Genomic DNA, 27405 nt, shown 5'->3' with positions numbered 1-27405 from the left:
TTTGGGGGAACAAGTGTTTATTAGCATGTAATAGGTTAACCTAAATAAATCAATTTTCATGCTAGTTTTGAAATGTGTCCAAAGTTTACCTAAATTCCAAATTAAATAATCCAACTTGGCTATCCAGAAACCAAGGCTACCTAGTATTGTTGGGGGGGGGGGGAGTACACAGAAGAAATTCTCTTTTTTGGGTGAGGGGGTATTTAGTTCCTTAATCAATATGGGAAATACAGTAAAACCATCACAAACTTTTCCTGAAGAGTGTGACTATGTAAACTTTCTAAAATGAGTAAGTCATCAATTTTTAAAGGTCCAAATACCTTGAGTTTTAGAGGTAAACACATCTAAGAATTACTAATTTAAAAAACAGTACAATAGCTTATTATCGACCAGAGGCTTTACTTTTGGGTGTTTTTTTTTTTTTTTTTTCCAGAGGATGCAATAAACCACTAAAATGCAGACCCTAGTGGCACAACAGGGTCTGACCTGAAATCTGCACCACAGGCCTGTTCTGGTGACAAATATTCCTCTCTACAGGTAAAGATTTTTAGATTCCCCCCAAATGTATTTTCTTTACCGTATTAGCCAACATGTTTTCAGGTTCTAAACCTGCTTTTCTAAATTAAACTACCACTGTTCTTAAGAGTTTCAAATTGTAAAATATTTGCATGTGAAAAAAACAAGTTGAGACATACCATATTTTGCTTACATTCTAAATGGGTCACAGTAACAGAAAGGTCATACACTAGAACTCATACATTTGTGTTAGGTTTACATATTGGTAACTTTAGTCATGTTTTGCATGAAATGTCCACATTAATGTTTTTTGAATATCAAATATGAATTCCACAATTTTAGAACAGCTCAGGTTTTTGGTAAATTTGATGTGGTGATGGGGATACAAAAGAAACAAATTCATAACTTAGTACACCAGTCTTAGATTTCTCTCTGAGCAAATCTTGGGCCAGTATACATATTTCAGTAGTTATTTTTCTTTCCTGCTAAAAAACCTTCAATGACTTCCCTTGCCTCAGAATGCTTCTCACACAATGGAAAGGTACCGTTGGGGTTGGCATGCAGGCGTGGCAGAAGAAGCCAAAGGGTAAATAAGATGCATCTTCCCATAAACTCAGATTTACTAATCTTGAGGAAAAAAAGTTAATAAAATTTAAGCATTTTTACAGTAAATTATTATGCAACAAATTATAAAGACAATAGTTTAAGGTATACTTTAGATAAATGTAAAGAAAAAATTTTCTTAGTCAAAAGCATATCCCCTCTCTCTTCTCTAGAGAGAGATGTTCTAGATTTTGATCCTGGAATAGTTATGATTTGGATTAAGAAATAAAATTTGTTAATTCAACTATGCAACTAGAAGGGAATAATATAAAGCTAATAATTGTTGCTACTGGATAGTAAAAATAGGATTTTTAAATAGAATTTTTTGCCTTTTCCAAAGGTTTCTATGCCTATGTATTCCTTTTATGCTAGGAGAGATTAAATCTTTTCAAGGAAAATTATTTTTCTATTAAAAAGTTTATTTATGTATTTTTTAAAGTTTATTTTTGAGAGAGACAGAGCATGAGAAGGGGAGGGGCAGAGAGATAGGGAGACACAGAATCTGAAGCAGGCTCCAGGCTCTGAGCTGTCAGTACAGAGCCCGATGCGGGGCTCAAAATCACAAACTGTGAGATTACGACCTGAGCTGAAGTCGGAGGCTTAACTGACTGAGCCATCCAGGTGCCTCCCCCCTCCTCAAATTTTTTTTAAAGTAAGCTCTACACCCAAAGTGGGACTTGAACTCATGAACCCAAGAACAAGAGTCACATAATCTACCGACTGAGCCAGCCAGGTGCCCCAAGCAGGAAAATTCTTAATTTTTAGATCTGAAAGTCAGTTTCATTGCTGTTAAGTATCTGTAACTATAAAATAAACTGGATGTTTTTCTTTACATAGTTTATTAATACAGTTTCAAAATTAAAATAGATTTATCACTTTTATACTTACCTTTTGAAGTTTTGAAGAGTGGAGAAATGACAGCAAAAGCACTCAACAATGAATTCAAGATGTGATTTTTGAATTCCTTTCAACCCTCCTTTGAGAACACAGAGATTGCTCCCCTACAGCTCATTTTTAAGTTATCTGATTTTTGAAGTTACCTGTTCAGTTCTTCCCTGATAGTTAATTTTTATCACTTCTAAATTTCCTGAACCCAGCAAAATTTCCAAAAGGGTTATGATTATGTGGTGGTGCTTCAAATATTTGTTTTTATTTTTTAAGGATTTTTCTCTCTCCTTGTCAAAAACAAACTTTCCCCAAGTCACAAAAATCATAAAGCTTACTTATAATCATGAAAATAAGATCCACCTTCCTCATCTTAGTAAGATTTGTCTCACGCCTGTAGTAAACCAGTGATTTAACAGTTCAGCAAATGTATTCTTCTAAGGAGTCTGTTCATACTGTCTGACATTTATCATGAACAATTTTCTAGCTGATCAAATATTCATTATATTATTTTAAGTAGCTGCACAGTATTCCACTCAGCATGTTATTTAATTAGCCTTTTAATATTGGACACTTTAAAAACTCTTACAAATTTTTATTATTATAAGCAACACCATAATAAACACATGCATGACTTAAGAGTGTATTTATTAATTACTTTTACAATATTGAAAAATTAAAATGATGACTTATCATTCCTTTAAATGTGCTAAAATCCTAAAAATATATATGGATGGTTCATATTCAATTATATATGAGATATAGAAAGAGAGAGGGAAGGAGGAAATGGAAGTAGAGAAAGAGGGCCAGAAGGAAGGAGGGAGGGAGAAGAGATTTTCATGTAACTGAGGAAAAAAATCAACTATATCAACGTCAGCACAAAATTAGTATTTAAACTTTGGGACCTGATATTTAGGTTGATGTTTTCAAGTTCTGGGTGTTTTAGTCCACTTGCTTTTCTTCATTTTGTTTATAAAATTTTAAATGTTTATTCATATGGCTAATGCATTTAAAAGGTTAATATGTATTAATAAATGAGGCACAATTAATGATGAAGTATTATGTCCCTCAGGTGTGTTAAGTTAGGAAAAAAAAAGGCTAAGAACTAGAGATATAAATTATTCATACCACAAGATAGAGGGATAATACCACATGGTTAAAGTCAGGAAACATTTACCACACACAAGAGGTCTGGCTCATTTTTAACCACGTACAGGGAGGGATTAGCTGGGAGAGAACTGGGGTGGTGAAATGGCATAAATAAAAGCAAACAGAAAAACGGATGGGTCAAGACTAGTTCACTTGAAGAAGAGTTGGGGCAATATCATGATGCAAAAGCTAACAAGCTTGAATTTTACCTTATAAACAAAAGCAGTGTTTTAGGAAGATTAAGTTAGTGGGATATATACCATAGTGAATGAAACAATTCCAGGCAAAGAACGTTTCAGGTAAGATGCTACAGAACAGGTGATAAATCATTAAATACTTAATTATGACATCAATTCCAGAATGGAGGCGTCAAATGGCGGTGATTTGTTTGGGCAAATGACAAACATGAGTAAGTTTAGTGTCTCCTGGAGCTGTTAGCTTTGACAAGTTAAACTGATCAAGTGGAAAACAAATTCAGAGCCATCAAAGCACAATTTGTAAAAATCTGATCATCACATATGTACCTATTAACCAACTATTTAAACATTTTGTTTAAAATGTTTAAACAATAGTGTCTGATGGAGGTTGTAACCTTGAGTCAGATTTATAAAAATACTGTTCTACCTACGAAGGTCAAATAGGCTGAGACGCATACTGCTGTCAAAGTTCTCTGAAGGAAGTATGAAAAATTAAATCTGTAGAACAAGCTAAAAGCTGAAAACAGCTATAAGATCTAGCCCTTACAGACTCTTCGATCCCATGAATTATGAGTCCCCTTCTTGTGTATTTAATCGTAGCCAACCAGATCTCCTTGCTGTTTCTTGTACACACCAAAAGTGGTTCAGCCTGAAGATCTTTGTAGTTGTTATTTCACCTGCCCGAAAGGCTCTTTTCCCAGATACCTAATAATTTGCTCATTGTTTTAAAAATCTTTGTCTAAATAATCATTTGTCAAGCATTTTCTCTCTACAGTATTTAAAAACTTCTCTCTCCTGTCTTCCAAACACCTTTATTCCATCCTTTCCACCTCCTTTGCATTATTTTTCTACAAAGTACTACCATCTGACACACCACATATAGTACCTATCAATTTTTTCGTCTAGTCTATTATTCACATCTCACTTCCAAGATCATACCCTCTATGAGGGCAGAAATTTATTTGTTTTGTTCTACAGATCCTCAGCATTTGAGTAGAATTAATTTGTACCTCTCTTTATAAATGTTTCAAATCTATTTTTATTATTTTTAATTTTTTAATGTTTTATTTATTTTTGAGACAGAGAGAGACAGAGCATGAGCAGGGGAGGGGCGGATAGAGAGGGAGACACAGAATCTGAAGCAGGCTCCAGGCTCTGAGCGGTCAGCACAGAGCCTGATGCGGGGCTTGAACTCACAAACTGCGAGATCATGACCTGAGGTGAAGTCAGACACTTAACCGACTGAACCACCCAGGCACCCCTCAAATCTATTTTTAATGCTCCCTGTCAAACATCTGCATTTTCACACTGCCACAAAAGACATTCATGAGAATATAAACAAATTAACATAAAAGTCTGCATTGACCATGTTAAAATTTATAAATTCTCTTAAGAAATCATGTACTTATTCAACTTTCTTGACTTACACGGTAGGACAATAAATACCCTTCTTCATTGCTTGCTTCAGGCTAAAACAGCATTTTTAATATTGAGGACATGGAAACTTAAAAAAAATTCTGTGATTTACTATCATATGCATTAAGTCCAAAAAGAAAGTTTTAGTGGTATAATAAAAACTTATATTCCTGAAATGGTATAATACAAGCATTCCCCAAAATTATAAAATAATGAGATGCGGAAATTAGCAAACTTTAGGGTGATTCAGAATTTCTATCACTTCCTAAAGATATTCCTTAATAGAATAATCCATGGTAGTAAGTGGTTAAATTATAAAACAAAGAGAATACCTTTGAATAACAAGTTAATCAAATTGAGTAGCATTTTGTGTAAATAGGTAGCTAAAAATTTCTCAAACAAAATCTAATCCTATGGCATATGATAAATACAAACAATAATAACATTTTCCAGGCAGTTTACATTTCTTCAAAACACAAAAGTTCAATTGCAAGAATGTAATACCAGATTATTCAAAGTTCCACAGAATTAAGGGAGAACTGTAATCATCAGTATGCTAATTTCAGTATATTACTCATAAAGTTTTTACATGAATTCAATGTATTAGTAATCAAGAAATAGACCCAAATAGAAATTATAAATGTCGAATTTAATTTCAGTAAAATAAAGACAAAAAAAAAAAAAAAAAAAAAAAAAAAAGCAAGTAATTTGTCACCTCACACAGTAACTTTAACATTAGAGGTTTAAACTTAATATTTATTTTGTCAATTATTTTTTTCTTCATATATAGCTTCATATATAGCTTTAAAAAAAGACATCAGAAATTTGTGAGATATATTTATAAATAAATAAGGCAAGAATATATACTCTCACATTTCTGGTGTGAGTTATTTCTGCATTAAAGGGGCTCAAGCTATTAATAAAGACAGAAATTATAAGAAATCCTTTGATAACAGATGAAAATAAAAAATTTTAGCTGGAAATGATGATGGTCTCATTTCTTCTTCTAGCTATGCAAATAGTATGTCTAAATACTTACTAGGACCAAATCTATCTGAAAAGTTTGGAACATTAATTTTTCTTTTTGTTAATACTCAATGAGAAACAACACTGAGAATAAAACTTTTTCGATGAATAAGGGATAGTAATATCCACCTGTAAAAGGAAAAAAAATTGATTTAGAATGTCAATTTCTAAATAGATAAATCATTAACAGATATCACAGTTTATGTAAGCATAATCTTGCTAATCAAATAGAGCTAACCTAGGCATATACCCATAATGACACTTAGCGGCTTAAAAACAACATGTAATTCTCTAACAACCAAAAGGATATATAATTGATTGAAGAAAATCTTCATTGTTGAGTACAGAATTAAGTCTAAGGCCAAATTTTCATATTTACTATCACATATCAATATGTGTGACCTTAAGAGATCTGCCTTTAAATACAGGATGTGAACTGAGTTATTCAACTATTACAATATTCCTCTTGCTACCTCCTGAATACTTGCCTGAGTCCTCTGAGTTAGCTCCAAACAAACTCAATCCATATTCCAAGTAACAGATTTAAGATGCTCAATATTGAAATTATTTGGCATCAACTTAAAAAGAAACCTGAATGAAAGAAGATGAGCATTTTTTTCCCAAAGATGATGGAAAAAATGAAAACACACACCTGTATATACTTATTTTTTCTTTGTAAAAATAGTCAAATTAAGGTTAACATTAAAAGGTACAACTTTTATTTTACTATTTGCTTTTAATGTGTTCAAAATTACACAAAGATGAAAGTGTATTAACTCGTACAAATACAACTTCCAGTTCTGCTGAATTACCTAAATGTGTGTGTTTCATTAGGTACTGACAGGCTACTTCCTCTTAAGAGACTGGAAAGAAGCTGAATGCTGTTATGATAAATTTCATTATAACAGTTTTTCTATAGTTTCTCACTTTACTAATATTTTCATGTTCCTTTAATCTATTCTCAGGATTAAAACAAGAAAAGTTTTCATTTAGCAATAATAGCCCCAAGTGTTCCTTCTTCACATCTGGAGGACCTAGATATAAAAATTCACCTGGTAAATGTAAAATCCAGGTTTTCTCTCTTTCATTTAGAAGGCAGATTAGACTAAACATAATATACTTAGAAAAACAAAAACAGGAAAAAAGGTATCTAATTCCTGAGTTATTCTGGAAAATAGTGGACAAACTTTGTAATTCATTTAATAAATATTTCTAAGAATCTAGATGTTAAATCTTGGAGTACTTTCAGTGGAATCAAAAGTTATATTTGTTAGTCTTTCATAAAATAGTTGAAATGAAATAAAGGAAAAGAGGTGAACAGCTTGATGAGTGATTTTTCAAAGCACCAAGTCAATAGTGCTTAATTGTACTTAATGTAAAAGCTGGCATTTAATTCTAGCTACCGTATATATGGTATACTGCTTCCTAATTTGGGGAAAAAAAATTTTTGCTGGGGAAAAATTGTTTTTAAAAATGAGAGCTTTGCCTTACATATTTTCTTTACCTTCACATTAGACTTTAAAAAGAAGATCCTTGATTACAATTCCTTAAATTACATCTGAAATACTTTTAGGGTTTCTAAAAGACAATAATAATTGGAAATGATTTGTTAAGAAGTGCTTTTATTTTGTAGATTTCCTGTTTGGCTGCAATTGAAAAGGGTAAGCTATTCCTTGTAGAAAAGAAGACCAAAATTGTGATATGCTACACAAAAACACCTGTCTTGTCCTGAACATTAATTTTTAGTTTAATGACTTAATAAAACAATAAATAAGAAACAGAAGGTAAAGAAAACATTTTTCTTTAAATCTTAAATTAAAATTTCAACTGTTACATCTATAAAATTAGTAACTATAATAATAATTTTTACTTTTACTGTGAAGTTAAATATTGACTATAAAAAAGCAAACAAAGTCACATTTTCAACTTGTCAAAAATCTTCAGCTAAGGATTTAATAGAAACAAGATAAAACAATGATAGTGTAAAGTCAGAAGGCATAGGATTAAGATTCTAATCTGTCATGTGGGGCAAATTACCTAATTTGAATTTGTTTCCTGAGCCACCCAAAAAATAGGCTGGTCATCTGTAAGGTCTTCCCTACCTTTGAGTTTGATTAAGAGCATTTTGAGACCCAGGATTTCAGGGATTTAATTCACACGTTTTGAAATTTCCCCCTTCTAACGAAATATTTAGAAACATTACTAAAAATTGTCTTGTAAGTTCTGTTCAGAATGTATATTTTATAATGCACACTTATCTGTGAAATAAGCAAATATTTTTAAACTTCATTTTACTGGAGAAACAAAGGAAAAATGAGTATTTAAAAATTTCAGTATTTACAATGAATATAAATATGCATTAAAGTAAATTTGGTTCTGTATAAGCTCTTTCAATAAACTCTTGATGGCATTCAACACTATTATTAAATTGCACTTACATTATTTTTTTTACAGATTTTAAGTAATCTCTACACGCAATGTGGTACTTGAACTTACAATTCCGAGAGCAAGCCAGGCACCCCACAACCATGTTAATACAAATACATCTTAAAAGTTACTACTTATTTTTATAGAATCATACTAAAGATAACAAGATTCTCAATAATATTGAAAATACATTATCAATAAAACTGAAGATATATCAATGATGTTAATACATATTAAGACATATTAAAATATAAAACATATTAGACTGTAGAACATGGCCAGCCTTACTTCAGCAGCACAGTTAATACTGGAGATAATTTTAGAATCTTAACGCCAATATTTACGTGCTGCTAAGGCACTGCTGACATCACTATCATAAGAGCTATGAATAAAAAGAAATATATTTTCTTCAGAAGATCAGATCCTTGTATTTTTGAGGCAGCACAATATGGCCTGCACCTTTTCAAAATCCACAAACCATTATGTGCTGCTACTTTACTCCAAGGTTTTGTTTAAACACACATTAGCACCTGAAGATACAAAAAATTTTTTTCTTTTAGAAGAGAATACATTAAGAAACCAATATTTAAAGATTATAACGGACAAAGTATACATAAATAGCTATTTCTTAGAAGCTTTTAAGTAGAATAGTAAAATTTATTTCTACATCAAATGTTTAAGGAAAGCCTACTACGTGCTAAGCATATTGCTATAGGTTAGGAACACAAAGATGTGTAATATGAGGAAAAGCTAAGCATTTCCTCCCCCTTTGTCAACTTAATAAGCCAATAAAGTTAAATATTTAATCAAATTTTTGAATGTATTAAATATATAAAAGTTTTTTTTCCTTTTATAAACACAAAGTGAATTCATAAAATTTGGTCTTTACCTTGGTAAAAGCAAAATTTACAGACAGTTCATTCCTTGCGGTATGCCTTTCTAAAGACATCTTCCATCCAGTAGGTAAGACTTCATGTCAAAGGAAAAATAAGAAATGACATATAAGAGCTCAGTTTCAATAAACTTAAGCTAACAAAATGCACATGTACTTTTAAAGGAAAAGATGATGTCACATGAAATATTTTAACGCTGAATAAAGTGAAAATATACAAAAGACTCAAGTGAATTTTCTAATTAATTTATCTTAAAAAAATCCAAGTATTATCTTACCCTTAACATTTATCCCTTTTTTAGAATAGTTACTCTGTTAAAAGTTGGACATCACTTTACATAAGAAATAAAGATTATGAAGCCTTTGGAAGATGAATTAACTTTGTACCCAGAGATGAGAAATAAAATTGGAATCCTGTGGCTCTTGATCTTCCTTTATCCTATTGGCCTCCCCTCTTCACCAGGCATGGAAATACACTCCTGAACAGCTTCCACTTACTCAGATGTAGGAATGTAATAACCTCTTTCTCTAAAAGATACAAGGAAACTGCCACCACTCTAGTTTAAGCCTCGATAACCTTTTGCTCCAGTTTTCTCATCATTAAAATGGCTATGCTACAATGACTTGAGAAATACGCAATACATATTTGTATTTACCAACTACATTTGGAACAGTTCTTTAGGCTACCCTTTCCCACTTTCCAAACAAAAATGTAAACATGGTATTTTCAAATATACAAAATTTATGTACGTACTTTTTTCATTTAACAAATATCTTTTAATACCTACTATGTGCCAGGCACTGTCCCAATTGTGACACTAGTTAGTATACGGACACAATTCTTTCTCAGAATTTAAAATCATTTAAGGGGCACCTGGGTGGCTCAGTCAGTTAAGCGTCCGACTTTGGCTCATGTCATGATCTCACAGTTCGTGGGTTCAAGCCCCGCGTCGGGCTCTGTGCTGACAGATCAGAGCCTGGAGCCTACTTCAGATTCTATGTCTCCCTCTCTCTGACCCTCCCCTGTTCATGCTCTGTCTCGCTCTGTCTCAAAAAGAATACTGAGCAGGCTCCACACTGTCAGTGCAGAGGCCTGATGTGGAGCTCAAACTCAGGAACTGTGAGATCATGACCTGAGCAGAGATCAGGAGTCGGATGCTTAACCAACTAACCCACCCAGGTGCCCCTAATAAATCTTTTTTTTTCTTTTAAAAACTTCACAGTAATAATGTCTTATTATTTTTAGAGTATTGCGGTTAAATACATGACATAAATTTTACCATTTTAAAGGGTACAGTTCTGTGGCATTAAGTCTACTTACACTGTTGTATAACTATCACCACCTTCCATCTCCATAACCTTTTCATTTACACCAACTGACACTGGAGCCACTAAACAGTGCCCATGCTTCCATTCCCTCAGCCCCTGGACACCACTAGTCTACTTTGTTTTGATGAATTTGCCTATTTCAGGTACCTTATATAAATGGAATCATATAACATTTATTTTTCGTGTGTCTGGCTTTTACATAGGGTTAACTTTTTCAAAGTTCATCCATGTTGCTGCATATTTTACACTATCTTTCCTTTTCACAGCTGAGTAGTATTCGATTGTATGTATATACATTTTGTCCATCTATGAACATTTAAGTTGTTTTGATCTGTCTGTTATTATGATTAGTTGCTGCTATAAACATGGTATACACATATCTGTTTGAGTCCTGCTTTCATTTCTTTTTGGTATAAACCCCAAAGCAGTATAACTGGATCATATGGTATTTAATTCTATTTTCATTTTTTTGAAAAACTGCCATACTTTCTTTCTTAGATAGTGGCTATACCATTTTACACTTCCATCAGCAAAGCAAAAGGATTCCAATTTCTCCCCATCCTTGCCAACACTTACTATTTTTTTCTTGTTAAAAAATAATAGCCATCCTTGGGGACGTGAGGTGGTATCTTGGTATAGTTTTGACTTTCATTTCCCTAATGATTAGTCATTTGAGCATGTCAGGCTTATTGACCATTTGTATATCTTCTTTAGTGAAATATGTATTCAAGTCCTTTACTCATTTTTTAACTGGGTTTTTATTTTGTTGTTGTGGTTGAGGTGTAAGAGTTTTTTATAGATTCTGGAGATTAGTCCTGTATCGGATATATGATTTGCAAATATTTTCTCCCATTCTGTAGGTTGCCTTTTCACTCTGCTGATAGTGTCCTGTGATGCATAAAAAATCTTAAATTTTGATGGGAGTCCGATTTACCTTTTTGTTATTGTTGCTGCCTGTGCTTTGGGTTTGCTATCCACGAAATCATGATCAAGACTGTCATGAAGTCGTCCCCCTATGTTTTCTTCTAAGAGTTTTATAGTTTTAGTTCTTACATTTAGGTCTTTGACCCATTTTAATTTTTATATATAGTATGAAGTATCAATTTCATTCTTTTATATGTTGATATTCAGTTTTCCCAAAATGATTTGTTGAAGACTGTCCTTTTTCCATTGAATAGTCTTTTTTTTTTTTTTTTTTTAACCGTAAGTTCTAAATGGGGATTAAACCTGGGTGGCTCAGTCAGTTAAGCATCTTCGATTCAGCTCAGGTCGTGATCTCCTGGTTGGCGGGTTTGGGCCCCGCCTCAGGCTCTGTGCTGACAGGTAGGGCCTGGAGCCTGCTTCATATTTGGTGTCTCCCTCTCTCTAGGTCTCAAGAAAAAAAGGCGGGGGCGGGGGGGTATATTTTAAACTAAAAATTTCTTTGAATCTATAGACTGCTCCCATTGTCACATGATAGAAATATTCAGAGGTTAATACATGCCATGAAAATATTTCTATTTTGTTTAGACATAACCATTAAGTACCAGCACATTGCTTTCAATTTTTCAAGTACTTAATTTTACTTTTAATCTGGCATCAACACAATTTGTAATAATTACCGTCTTCAAGTATGCTCCAAATTCTGCATGTAAACCTCTAAGGAGCTGACTACATACAGCCCTTGGGTCACAGAATGACTATGCTTGGTCAGGACAACGGAATACTACACTTGTGGTATGAAATGTTGATACTACACCTGGAGAAATTTTGAAATTAGCCATGCTTTGGTATCTTTAAGAATAAGCCTAAATTATGGGGTCTAACTAAACTTCATGACAATTTCATTAAACATAATAATTTCTTACTATCCTATAAAGAAAGTGAAAATTTTATGAAATGTCTAAATATATAAAATCCACAAACATTAAAAATTTTTTTAACTTGTTTTTTGGCTACAGATGCTTAAAAACAAAAAAATTAACCAGATAAGATACCTTTAAAATTCAATGTTGAGAAGAGGCAGGTAATGAAATAGTATTCAGATAAAATCCAAGAAGTCTGTTTTATAATCCATAAAAACCTAGCTTTTGAGTAAAGTATGAAACTGTAGTATGTCTATACTTGATTTTTTTTTCTGATTAAGAAAGTAATGATTATTTAGAAATTGTGTGTGAGGTGGACTTCAATCTAGACAACTTATTCCAGAAAAGTCAGGCTACACATACACACCCACCCACCCCCACACACATATCAAGGTCTGTATAATCAGGACCTATCCAGTATTTCCTACTTCTCTCCAATTAAAAGCCTCTACCATTCCAGTTAAAAGGTCTCTTTTAAGAGGCATAAACCAATGTAGTATGTAGACTTTTCTGAAATAATCAAGAATTTTAAGAGAAACTAGACATTATTACAATAAGATTATTATTCATTGTGTTATTCTAAGTATGGGTGGTTACATATTTAGCAAAAAAGGGTCCCTATAAGTTAGAGAAGCATTTAAGTATTTATGAGTGGACAAAAACTGGTCAGGCATGTGCTGTGGCCATCAGGTAAGTAGCAAGTGGAAGAAAATTATTTATCATGCTTGTAGTCAGTTGTTTTCCAGTTCTTTCCTAAACTGTATATTCCTTTCTCCTCTCTAAATCTTCACTGAAGCTACTGCTGGAGGCTAAAATACTCACTAATCCCCTTTCAATTTATTCCTACTTTAGAGGACAATTCAAGTCTATATTTTCCAGTGTAATCTTCAGCCTTCCTAGCTGATATTGAATTGTACCAGTTTTAAGAACTTTTGAATACAGGAAATTATTCTTATTGAGTACTATGCTGAGCAAATAACCGGCTTAATTATTTCATACCTATCATCCATTCAAACTGGACTAGCTATGTAGCAATGCTTCCTGGTATGGCCCATGCCATTTCTCTACTTATATACAAACGTTATATAGTGCCTCCATCACTTAAACTGTGCTTTCAAGTTTGCTGGCTAAAAGCAAAGTCACATTCCCTAACTACATATGGAAAGAGCCTTACTGATTAGATGCAGATCTAATTAAACAAAAAAAGAAAAAAAAAAAAAAAAAAAAGAGAGCTATTAAAAAAATTAGAAAACAGAACCATTCAACTCTTGTCCTTTTTCTTTATAAAAGTTTTACTTCTAAGCCCCGTGGTTTATACTCTGGCCTATGAGCTCTTGATTATCTTTATGATTTACCACCTTTTAAGTATGTATGAACTTTTCATTTTTATTATCTTTTAAGAAAACAATAGTCATTTTGAAAGGTGAGACAATAAATCAATGTTTTAAGAAGTCAGCTTGAACATTAATCTGAGTAAATAGGAATGTTTAAGTACATTAAATTAGCTTTTTTCATATTAGATACCAGATTTATTTTTTTAAATGTTCCTTTATTTTGAGAGAGAGAGAGTAAGCGGGGGGGGGGGGGGGGGGGTGGCGGAGGGGGAGAGAGAGGGAAAGGGAGAGGGAGAGAGAGGGAGAGAGAGGGAGAGAGAAATCCCAAGCAGGTTCCTCTTTGTCAGCACAGAGCCCGATGTGGGGCATGAACTCACGAACCATGAGATCATGATCTGAGCTGAAATCAAGAGCTGGACATTCAACCAAATGAACCACCCAGGCACTCCAGGTTAACAGATTTAAAAATTTTTTAAATACAGTAAAAAGGATACAAATTTTATATAAATTAAATGTTTCCCCCCTCATTTTCTTGCAATTAATTGATTTGCAAGTCTAATTTTGATTCAATTAACATTTCTGTTTAGGCATATTTACTTTCTTATGCTGCTTTAATTTCAGTTCATCTCATTCATGTTAGACATTACCGCATTTAACAAAAACATTAAAAAATTCTAGGCATGTCTCCTAAGCTCTAAAATCATCCCGGATGAAACAGAATTTACTAGCCACTTTCTGCATTTTTCTTAATCAATATAATATGCAGCAAAAATAATTTATTGAGGGAGAAATGATACAGAACACTGAATTTGAAGCTGGGAGACTCAAGATGGAATCCTGACTCTACCCCTTGTGTCCTTTTTTTTTTTTAAATGAGTGAGTGAGAGAGAGAGAGAGAGAATGAATGAATGAATGAATGAATGAATATCTTAAGTAGACTCCACACTCAGTGTAGAGCCTGACATGGGGTTCAATATGATGACCCCTGGAGTCATGACCTAAGCCGAAATCAAAACCCAGATGCTCAACAGACTGAGCCACCCAGGTGCCTCTATTCCTTATGAATTCTTGTATCTTGGGTAAGTTATTTCAGTACATGGAGCTTTGAGACTCCTTTTTGTAAAATGGGTTATTAATGGCTAGTTCATAGCCCTTTTAAGACTGTACAAATTTAAACTTTTATGAACACAGCTAGTAGTGAATAGGTATTTAATAAATGACTGCTGAATTTCTTAACTTACAGTAGGATTTGAAATACACTTTGGACAAACGTAGGGTTTCAGTGGACTGTGATTCAACATGAACCAACAGTGCTGATGACAAAGAGAAAGTCAGTGGAACCAGGCAGGCTACATTGATAGAACTACCTTATTCATAAAAGACAGACTGTATTGTGTACCTCAAACCACACTGAGTACAGTCAGTTCTATATGCAATACTGACAAAATGTAGCAGATCCAAAGTGGAATATCCAGCATACTACTGATCTAGAATTCATGCTGAGAACCAGTGGAAGGACTTAAGTATGCTTAGCCTAGAGAAAAGACAGAAAAACTATTTCTAGAAGACATATCTAGGGCCAAAGGATGAAATTATATACTCAACTGAAACCTGCTCTCTTATGAAAATTTTATTTTCTATCAATTATTTTAACTGACATAAATACAATTTATACCATTAAGGAAAAAGTTTCTCTATTATAGTTCTAACACTAATACTCTGAGCATTAGAATAAAATGAATAAAGATCAACTAAAAAAAAAACTGACTTAGAAAATTTCAGTATAAGCTGTTTTATTAAGGATTTGGAGGACAAACTATGTTTAAGTTTTGATGACAGGGCATTAAATACAAAGGGAATAAAGAAACAGAGACAATTTAAAGAAAACAAAACTGAAAAGAATTTTAAGAAATTTATTTACTGGATATAACAGGAAGCATGAAACTGGCAAAAAGTCAGATGTGATTGCTGACAATTTGACATGTATCTATTTCAATTCTGCATTCAATCTGTTTCCGTTTTTACATGGAGATCATTTTGAAAACTCAAATTTCAGGCAAAAAGGTAGTAGCAAAGGGCAAGACTGCATCAACAGTTTAGGGATGTTACCTACTCTATTTATGCTTAGAACCTGAAATCCCTATTGTATCAGAATTTATATTTGTATGTTTATTTCCTATTTCAATAAAGGTCTGTACTATTAAATTTTGCGTTGTTTTCATTTTCATAAGAAAACATCAAAAGTAACTTCATAAATAAGACATTTCCTATTACACTTCTTTGAATCATCCATCTTGAACTGAGAACTTGTTCAAGGTGGGAAAACAACTAACCCAACTCCTTTCTATAATTTTGGCACTAAAATTCAAATTTTATGGCTACAATTTTGTTGAGAGCAGAAACACAGCCTTGCATAGACAGATCACATTTAATAATTTAAATTATTCTGTTCAACACATATATGTCAAACATGTAAGATGTAAGGATAGAACTACTAGCATTTGATTTAAACACTAACTCTCAAAAAGAGAAGTTATTTGAACAATGACTGAAAAATGGTTGTGGCACATTGTAAATTTTCTCTATGTTCATACGTTATAGAACAATATACCCCTTTAAGAACCTAGATTTGATATATTTAACTAAATTAATATCAATTGATCAGTAAATTTGCAAACCTTCCTTACCACCAAATGCTGAGATTATCTAGCATCCTTATAATTTTTTTTTTTTGATTATAAACATTATTTATTACTAATCCAAGTGCCAAAAGAGCAATTTGTTCTTTTGTTTTTTCTTTTGGTAGTCTTTCCCCCAGAAACATTCACGTTATAAAATTATTCAAAATAATTAAAAATTCCTCATAAGTGCCACAGGTAGACAGCAATTTAACACAAGAGTAAATTTCAATCATGAGATTTCAGCTATTTTTAGCGAGTCATACCAAAAGCATTACATTTTTATTGAAAACAATAGATTCTATATCATTTGTCTTATTAACTACTTACTGCCCTACTGATTTGCAACATTCTGATTTTATTTGCAGTACTTTCAATCAGCTCCACATTTACACTATTTATAATTCAAGAACTGACAATATTTTCTAAAATGGTATGATTACATGCCATTGCTATTCTATTGCTAACTTGATAAAAATTCTAAAAACTTATCTAGATAATCAGTCTAATGTAAGGAATTATTTTTGTTATTTCTTCTTACTAGACTCGTTTTTGATAATAGACAAATAATAAGTCTACTGATTATAAGGTTACTTGTTTCCATCACTTCGGTTTACAGGACTAACAATGACAGCACAGACTGGTTAATATTCTGCTTCATCTTCTGTTTCTTATTTAGAGAGTCGGGGTCTTAAAGTTTTTGCTGTTGTAAATTAAAAAGCAGCAATGATCGTAATTGCTGACAGTGCACCTAAAGATATTATTTCATTTAGCACCAAATGATGGATCTAGTTATTTTAAATTTATATAACAGAAATATGTAATTTAAGTGTATGTACCCAAATTTACAATGTGAAAAAACAAAACACAGCTCAAAAATCTTAAAGTGAGAAAAAAGAGAAAGAAGTATTATTTTAGTTTTATTTTAGAGAGGGGACACATGAGCGGGGGGGGGGGCGGGGGGAGGAGAGAGGGACAGAGGGACAGAGGGAGAGGAAGAGAGAGAAAAGAGAAAGAGGAAGAAAATCTCAAGCAGGCTCCATGCTTAGCACAGAGCCTGTTTTTTCTTTTTAAATTTTTCTTAAAATGTTTATTTATTTTTGACTGAGAGAGAGACAGAGCATGAGCAGGGGAGGGGCAGAGAGAGAGGGAGACACAGAATTGGAAGCAGGCCCCAGGCTCTGAGCTGTCAGCACAGAGCCCAACGCAGGGCTCAAACTCACAGACGGCAAGATCATGACCTGAGCCCAAGTCGGACGCTCAACTGACTGAGTCACCCAGGCGCCCCAGAGCCCAACCCTTTAACCCTGGGATCATGACCTGAGCTGAAATCAACAGTCAGACACTCAACCGAGCCACCCAGGAACCCCGAAATATGATTATTTCTGAATGTTTTATGTTAAGCAACAACCATTTAAGAGCTTTAAACTGAAAAAAAACCTTGAAAGAGATTTCCTCTCTTTACTCAATTTATAAAAATGAACCCAAAACACTGCCATTATTTAATTCAGACAGCAATGAATATATAAAACATGAACATTCTACAACTTCTAGAATATCCACATCCCACAAGTGGGGAACAGCTTAAAAAAATTCCTTGAAGAATGGCATTAAATGAGCATAAGAGAATGACAAAAGGGGATACCCACGCATTATCATATAGAATCACTGACTACTGTCATGATGTACCTATTTTTCTGGGTACTGACTGGAAACATCACTAGCTTAGTAACTAAGATTAAAGAGAACTCCATACTACCTAGAACAGACAACAGAAAGCATTCCAATTATAAAATACAGCAAATGACCTATGTTTAAAAGATGCTGGAAAATATCCAGCTTATTTATTTGCTTAGAAATTTACAAAGGAGATGAAATAAGGTTAAGAATATGACATTATCTATGCTTTTAAATCTGTTAGAAGTTAAATGATACCTATTTCTTTCTGAAAAGTCGACTACCCTCCAATCTACAGTAGGAGCGCAATACCAATCAAAAAGATTTCTTTTTCTAAGAGTAAGCTGAAGTAAAACTGAGCTGGCTTCCAAGGGACTAATTAAGGAACTTATGCCTGAGCTATATAGGATTCTCTGGGGATTTGCAAATGTTTCCATTCTAGTTTTCCAGAGACAAAAATATAAAAAGGAAAAAAAATTAGAGAAGGAAGTGACCTGTGGTATTTGGCCACTACTCTTCAAACTGGCTCATTAATAAAAGTCTTCAATATTTAATTATTTCCACCCAAAAAACTATTTACTGAGTTCAGTGGCAGATTTTCTATGATAAGGTCACTCCTCGACACATAAACATTATTCACAGAGTCACTAATCCAATGGTATTAGATATGGTAGAGAAGAATCTGATGCACTAGTTTTCACTAAAACAGGGCCATCCCTCAACACCACAAACAGAAAAAAGGTGCACTTAAGTTTCTTTTATTTAGGGATGAGCTCAAAGAATAGATGGAAATGAATCGTTATGGTAGCTTGACTTTAGAGTCTCAAATATGTTTTTAAAATATTTTTAAAATGTTTTATTTTTTATTTATTTTTGAGAGAGAGTGCACATGTGTGCGAGAGCTCAAGCACAAGTTGGGGAGGGGCAGAAAACGGGAGACACAGAATGTGAAGCAGGCTCCAGGCTCTGAGCTGTCAGCACAGAGCCCAACGCAGGGGTGGAACTCACAAACCTGTAAAACCATGACCTGAACCCAAGTCAGATGCTTAACTGACTGAGTCACTCAGGCACCCCAGGGTCTCAAATATTTTTAGGAAAATAGTTATCTTGTGTATTTACCATGACCTTGATTTGAGTTTTTCTAGGGGTATGACATTAATTTTAGCTAACCTGTTAAAATTTTTTCCTTAGAATTTGTAAGTTTCTCAAAAGTTAAATGAATCAGGGTCCAAATGTTTATTCTAAGAAAGAGGTGTACATGTATGTATGTATAAAAGGAAGGAAAAGGGATTGCCTTCCTGTCTTTCCCACTTTCTGAAGTTTAACAGCTAAATTTTAAGTATCTCACAGAAAAGTGTGCAGGGTAATTTAGTGAAATATAAAAACAAATAAATGAAAAAACTCTCTCTCAAGTGGAGAGAATCCTTCCAATTTATAAAACCATAAAATAACTATCAATAAACCTGACTAATGGGGGGAACCTGGGTGGCTCAGTCAGTGAAGCACTCAACTCTTCATTTCAGCTCAGGTCATGATCTCACAGTTGGTGAAATTGAGCCCTAGACTGTACTCTGCACTGACAGCGTGGAGCCTGCTTGTCTCTTTCTTTCTCTCTCTCAAAATAAATATATAAACATTTAAAAAAATAAACAAAAATAAACTTGACTAATAATAATGAAGATAATTACTTATTTATCAATTCCTTTGGAGGACAAGTGTTTAAAATTGTGATTCTCAGATTTAGAAAATAGGGCCTTGCTGTAAAATACTTTCCAAAATAGAAAACTTATTCAAAGCAATGGCATTATTCTTGTTCTAAACTGGATTAAATTAATACCAACCTTCAATGTGTAGGGGGTAAGGGGAGATAAGAAACTTGTCATTTAGAAATAAAGCAACACCTGTAGTGAAACACTAACTTTTTATAGCAATGGCAGAGGTTAATACTAAATATTAACTGAGACTTGATACTTACAAGGTAAGAATTGCTGGGCTAAGTAGGGGACTATTTTATTATGGTCTTCATTTTATCTTTATTAAACCTAGGAAAAAAAATAAGAGTGAAGACTTTAAAAAATTGATCACATTACAGAAGTTAATAAAATTTTCAGCTAAAGTTGATAATCACAGCTTTCTGATCCTTATACAGCACAATCACAGATTATGAACATCAAGCAGCATTTACCTATTTCAGTCCAAAGTGTTATCATTAGTTTTTAAAATTCACTTTTCTGTTACTATTACCTTCTCAAAGTTTAAAAGTCAAATATCTAAGTGCAACTAAAACTCACACTTCACGTCTAACTTGGAGCACACTCAGCTTCTAGAGGACATCATCTAAGTGCAGATATTTTAAGATAAATTCAAGATCATACCTCAAGACTGACCAATCTTTCTCTCACACACATACACACATGTAACATGTATACAAATGCAAAATGTAAAAATCCATATATTGCTTAATTCCAAGAATTCTACTGTAAAACAGTATAATACAAAGCTTAAGTTGGAGTTTCAAATGCATAAATAAATTCTGAAAATAATGTTATGATCGATAGGCATAACACAAGAAAATACTATTGTGAAACTGTCTGAATTCAAGGGTAAATGGAAGAGCAGTGATAAGAAAAATTGCCTCCAAGGCTGTTCTTTATTTACAAGAGTAGGAAGTACTATTTCTATTAGTTATTGTAAGATATAGAATAGAATAAAGTCATCCATGCTTTTAGGAGCATCCTAAGTATACATCTTATTGTAGAAGATCTTCACCAAAATAAAGACAGCACATTTTTTGATATATTTGAAAAAATATTTCAAATACACAGGAAAATTTCAAATCCCTGGCCTTCTCATGGAATTCTAATATTCTGCCAGGCTTATTTTGCTTTACATATTTTTTTTTTTTTTTTTTTTTTTAAAGAAAAAGCCTATGCATATAGTTGAATCCTTTTCGTACCATACCCTGATCCCATTCCTTTCTCTCCTAATATAAAATTACAATCTTGAATTTGGCATTTATTTCCTATACATGCTTTTACACTACTACTACTATAAAATCAAGTACTTAAAACCATATATATCATTGCTTTCTAGCTTTACATAAATGCTATATATCTTATATAAATATTATATAATATACAACCTTTTGCAACTTGTTTTTGTTCGCCGAAGACATTCATCCATGATCACACAGAGCTCTCACTTAAACAGCAGTATAATAAACAGTTCATCATATGACTATGACACAATTTGCCATTCTCCTGTTGCTTAACATTTATAGTACTTTTGATTTTTTCCTATTAAAAATAAAAGTAACTATAAGACTTTTTCATACATGTCTCAGTTTACCTAGAACATCTAGGAACGGAATTGTTGGGTTCAAGCCTATGTATATCTTCAACTTTACTACGACATTGTCAAATGCTCCCATAAGCAGCATATAAGAAGTTCTTCTTTATTTTCTCCAATGTTTGGAAGTATATTTAAGAAAAATAGCCACTATCCAGAGGAAAAATTTTAAAATTCTTAAATGACCAAATCCTTCTGTTTTTATCAAGTGTAGGTCTAACATAGGTATACTAAATGTACCAGAGACTAAAATTTGCCCCAAGATACTTGAACAAAAATAAAGCTCTCATAATACTGATTTTCTTCACATGATTGAGGAAATAACAAGACTTAATCTAGAACTACTGTGGTAGAGATGATAAGATTCAGAAGTAGTTACTGAGCTTGGATCCATGACGACCAAAGGGGCTGAGGGGCGGGGAGAAGCAGAAAATATAAATGGTTTATTGATGTGAAGAATCCTCCCCCATTTCATTTTGGGCAGTGCTCCTCACATGTGGTGCTTCTAAAAGAACTCATGTGGAGCTTGTAAAAAGTACAAATTTCTGAGTCCCAGCTCCAGAGATTCTGATTCTGCAGGTCTGGAAAAATGCTTTATTCTAAGTTATTCCGGTACAGGTGGTCCATAGACAGTTTATGTCGTAATTCATAGCAAAAACAAGATATTTTCAACATAAAGGATTATGTAACTCACTTTTTGATTAAGAGCAGGTAACTAAAATGTTATCTGTTAAATTACATCAAACACATTAAAGACAACATTCTAGTATTAGAAAAAAAAAGTAATTTCAATTTATGGTTGAATACATTTAATTTCACATTAGATCAGGTTTTGAGCTCATTTATTATTTCAGACAAAACTAAGCACATACTACAACAAAGCTTGTTTCAACAGTATTAGCAGGAAATTCATATTCTGAGTTTACTGTGATTGGTAAGGGAAAACGTTAAGAGTAGGAGTGATTAGTTGTAATTTTAATGAAGATGACCAGGGAAAAACTATGATTACCTTTTAAAAAGAATGCTACCGCAAATGTCAAGACTTTAAATTGGGATATTAGGCTTATACAAAATAAAATGTCATTTGTAGTTTTCTACCTACACTTCATTAACTACAGATGAAATCTGAACATTAATAGAAATCTAACATTCACTTCCTTGTAACTATAACCTACTGGAATTATTTAGATATAAAAGGTGAGAAAAATGCAGATATTTAGGTTATGCAAAGCTGTGCAAATTTAAATTGTAAAAATAAAAAACACCGTTCTGTATCATTTGATATTACAAAGACCTAATTCCAAAAGATTTAGAATAATCTGAACTTTCAGATATAAAACATTATTTTAACAGTAAGAAAAAGTAAAGACTTAATGAGTTTCCACCTGCAGCCTGCTCTGTCTTTAGTTAAATACAACACTAAGTAGTATGGGGTATTCTTTTTAGTTATAGCGAAATCAGCAAGAATTTGGCCTTGTTTGTTTGGGCTATAAACAAAGATAACATGGGCTCAGAATATGGCCCCAAAGTGAAAGAAACACTCCAATGTGGCCATAATCAACTTCTCTTTCCTTAATACAATACATAACTTGTGTTATCAGCAACTTATTAATAGTTTTTTTTCCAATCTACCAGCTTAAAAGTGAAAAACATGAAACATACCATGCATACTTCCAGAAACAAGACAGTTTTCCATTCATACGTGAAATTAACAGAAAAATTAAATAACTAAAGCCACAGAGTAAATAATAGAAAAATGTAAGTCTAAGAACTGTAAGCAACTACTGTTCTCTTTCTGCAGCTTTGGGAAAAAAAGTACCTTTTGTCAAAAAAAGTATTTATTATGCTATATATGGGTTATGATAGTTGGGCCCTTCCTACCTGGTCTGTAAAAAGCTGGTGGGTGTAGGCTCCTTTGGCCACCATTATTGCATATTGATGCTATTCTGTACAACAGCCGACATGCAGCAGCAATCTCCCAGCCCCTGCTCCCAGCTGTAAGGGACAAGAACAAGGGCTGTGGTGATACTTGTTTATTCATTGTTGCTGCTGCTGCTGCTGAAGCAGCAAGCTAAGGAAAGCATATGCAACTGACACAGAAGACAAAAATGGTTCAGGCCCAACCTACCTAGCAGGTCTGCTTACATCACTATATGATACAATTATTTAAGAATTTTTTTTTTTTTCTTAAAAAGTAGGATGGGAAGAGTAGAAGACAAAATTAGTGTTTTGATTACAAAGTGAACCTATAATGTATCTAAGGAAAAAAATTAATGACACATGTAATGATCTTCAGCTCCTAGTTCAGATTTAATTGCTCAATTATCAAAATTCTCAGAAAAGTTTTAGCCAGATTTGCCATGAATTCATAAATTCATATTATCTTTCCTATCCATTCTCCTGGAAAATAAGAAAGTATCTAAAATTTAATCAAGAAATGAAATTATATTTTGCTTATAAAAAGCTCCAGACTCCCAAGTTCCACATATCTAATCATCACCATATGTTTGCAATCAGACCCTATTAACAAAGAAGATTTTTAGCCCATAAACTTTCTTTTTTCTTTTACAAAAAAACTCCAACTATTAAAAAAAATTTCCACATGTAATTTATCTACTTTAAATGTGTAATATGAAGCTAAAAACTTAGTACATAATATCAAGTGAGTAACAAATAGAAGTATTCTGTCAAATTATCTTTAAATTTAAATGTGATGCTATTTATATCCAATAGCATTAAATTAATACTTCAATTTTAAATGCAATCCTTATCTTTTAATGCCTTAAGCAATTTTTGATTCTGAAAAATATTTAAAAACTCAGGAAAATTAGGACATCTATAAATTATTTTTTTAAATGCTAGAACTGGCTGAATTTAAATAATATCTAGTCAAGAAGGCTAGATTTGGGATTTATTAAAAATAAAAGTATAAAACAGAAATACCTAAAATTCAGATAAAAACATTTTGTGGGGAAAAAAAGGGAAAAACCCAATCTTTTATTTTTATCAAAATTGAAAAACAACTGTTCTGTTTAGCAGCAGTTCAGTAACAAACAATGCTAATAAAAATAAAAGAAATAATTCTGAGGATCACAGGGTAACAAAAATACTATAATACATTTATTATGAAAGCCAAACAATGGAAAAAACTAACAGCAAATATCAAAAAAGGATATTTAAAAATTAAGACACAAAACAGTAACAAATTAATGAACTATTAACCAATGGATTAATCAGTCTCGGGAACTACATCTGAAATACACTACATGTTTCTCTTCCAAGTGACTCTAATCATGAAACAGGAAAGTAAAACTAAGCCAAATCATACATGTTAATAAAATACCAAAACTGTGTTTTGTCGTGCTAAGAACTGAAATTTTACTTCAAAATGATATTTAATGAAAAATTTAAATCTTCTCATTACTTAAATATTGTTTTAAAAATGGTTATCAGAAATTATAATTCTGAAAAGAAAAAATAGACTAAGAATATATTTTATTGGTTGGTCAAGAAACACCACAAAATACACACATACAAAACTGCCTCAAATAAACATTTAAAAAATTTTTTAATTGACTATTCTTTAATGAATCCACAGCAACATTACAAAACCACGATAAAGAAAGTTGTTACAGCTGAGAAACTGCTTAAAATACGTTGTCCTTATAAACTAGAATTATCTACCAATGACAATGAAGAATTTCAAGTACCTGAGTGGACATGTTAAATTTTCTCTATTCTAGTTTATCCTAATATTCTTTCCCTGCTAAGGATAACTATTTCAAAAAAATTTGAACACTGACAGTATAACTGTATTTTAGGAACAATTAAGAATTTTTCCTGAAAATGAATGTTTTTTAACCCGGAAAATGCATTTAACCCAGAATATAAACACTGCCCAAATAAGAAGTGTAACAGAGAAAAAAAACCACAGTAAGTCTTTTCCCCCAAATCCTGATATGATAAAGTACTTACCAAGGCTTAGATATAGATAATCAGGTTTGCAAATTTAAAACACCTAAAATCCGTAGAAAATGTCCTTTAAGGGGTAGTTAAAGGATAGCCAATCACACATAGCAGTAAAAGCCTTTATTAACCTGTCTTCTAAAATAACACACACTACCAATTAGGTTAAAGTTTCTTATCCTGTAAGAGCTGACCAAATACAAGAAAACTATTAATATTTGCACCAAATCTCTTACATGTTAGATTATTTACTAAGCTAAAAATTTGGAAGTTTATAAGCCAGTATATAGTTATAGAGAGATGATTTTATGGTGCTAAATGTTTGTGTCCAAATAATAAGTTTTGACAACTTAAAAGATCATAAATCATAAACTCTCTAAATTAGAAACTCTGGGGATTGATGTCTTTATCTAAAATATCAACTCAAAAGCTATCACTCTTCCTCCATTTAACAATAGGCTGTGTGCAAAGATATCTGGATTGAAACTGATAAATTGAATCTGGATTTGTTTTTATTTTTCAGACATTCAGAAACCACATTTTTCACTTTTCATCTTAATGTTTTCTAATCTGAAAATCACTGGCTAAGTTAGAGGGGGAAAAAGTTGTATTCATTTCCATCTTATTTAAACTAAGCTGCTTATTTATAACATTCTCAAATCTAAGCTATGAAGACATTCAATACCCTGTATTTATCTCCAACAGTATATAGTGACACCTTACAGTATAATGGTATCAATATGTGAACTCTGCCCTTATATTAAACTGATTTCTATTAAATTTTAACATTTTATTTAGCTTTAACTGTTAATGGATTCACATTCCTGGATTATCTAATATCTTATAATAAATGCTGAATATTAGTTTTTAAATATTTTGTTACGTATCTCAATGTTCAAACACACATTAGAGAATTTGCTTTAAAATAACTGAACATTTAAAGATACAAGCAGTTATATGACAATTACACTTCACTCATAAGACAAAATTAACACTTTTCTTAGGAAAACAAATCTTTGCTATCTCTCCTGTATCGTAAGCATATAAAGTAAATATTTTTAGGTGAAAAAAAATTTAAAGAAAAATTCATATTATGCTCTATTTTAGTAAACCTCACTTTAGCAAATACTTTTTTTAAAAATACGTTAGGGTTAATACTTTATCATGTGATTAATATTTTTACCATGCAAAAATTAACCAATGCTTAGTAATATTGTTCAGTAAGTTCATTTTCATTATACCAGGTCACTGTATACAAAACAATCAAAATTTTTATTAGCTAAGTATCTGAAACCTTCAAAAAACTATAAAAATCAAAGAAAATATACTAGAAAAGTGGCTCTGTGATAAAGTATTTTGGAGGTAAAATTAAGTCACTGGAAGTTTTGGCATTCTACATTTTTATAATCTGTAATTTTTGATATGAACAATTTAAATATTTTATTCAGAGTACCTATGAGTAAGATACTAGTTTCTGCTTAAGAAAGTGGGTTTTTCAGTTTCAACCAAAATGCCACTTTTGGTTGGGATGGTATCTGGAATACTTTAAATTCTCTTAAAATAGTCTCATTAATCTTACCTAAACTTATAGGCTCTACTTATCATTATACCTGTCAAACAGTCAAGCACCAAATTCTATTTGATTTAAACCTTTCATTTTATGAGATGAAAAGTGTACTATTTAATTCTTCTTTATATACCAGTATAATAACCTTAAAAAAAAAAAAGAAAAATCACTATATATATTCTTATTTTTAGAATGAATAAATTCAGTTGGGACTGGATCTAATAAAAGCCGATGAGAATAGCAATTATATTAAAAAATGTGGAGTTTTAATAAGAGAAGCCTACCTGACCACTTCACAGATTTCTGTCTATTAATAAATCTTTATTGGTTTTAGCTCACCTAAAAGTTCTAGCTTTACTAATGGTCTAGTCCAATTATACTGCAAAGATATGAAATAGTATGCTTTTAAAATTCATTAGTATACCTTAATCTCCTATCATGTTCCAATGCATTATGTGAGTGTTCAATCAGAGAAGTTAGGTTGTTCTCCAGAATTGGCTCTCTCTTAAAGGTCAAAACCTGCAATAAAAATGTCATGTATTATAGCATGA

At 32.3% G+C, this 27405-nt stretch overlaps 1 long non-coding RNA gene across 2 annotated transcripts; it reads right to left on the bottom strand.

Annotated features, from left to right (window-relative positions):
• LOC123597074 lies at positions 1-27256 on the bottom strand. Of its 2 annotated transcripts, none has more exons than XR_006711945.1 (4): positions 23203-27256; positions 19949-20015; positions 9109-9188; positions 1-7370 (listed from the first exon to the last, which is right to left on the bottom strand). It is a non-coding gene; the product is annotated as an uncharacterized LOC123597074 (long non-coding RNA). The 2 variants fall into 2 exon arrangements; XR_006711944.1 differs by lacking the exon at positions 23203-27256 and adding an exon at positions 21116-21985.
• Positions 27257-27405: the final 149 nt, after the last annotated feature.

This window comes from Leopardus geoffroyi, chromosome A1 (assembly GCF_018350155.1).
Source record: "Leopardus geoffroyi isolate Oge1 chromosome A1, O.geoffroyi_Oge1_pat1.0, whole genome shotgun sequence".
In the NCBI taxonomy this organism is placed as follows: Eukaryota; Metazoa; Chordata; class Mammalia; order Carnivora; family Felidae; genus Leopardus; species Leopardus geoffroyi.
This window is presented reverse-complemented; position numbering and strand designations above follow the sequence as displayed.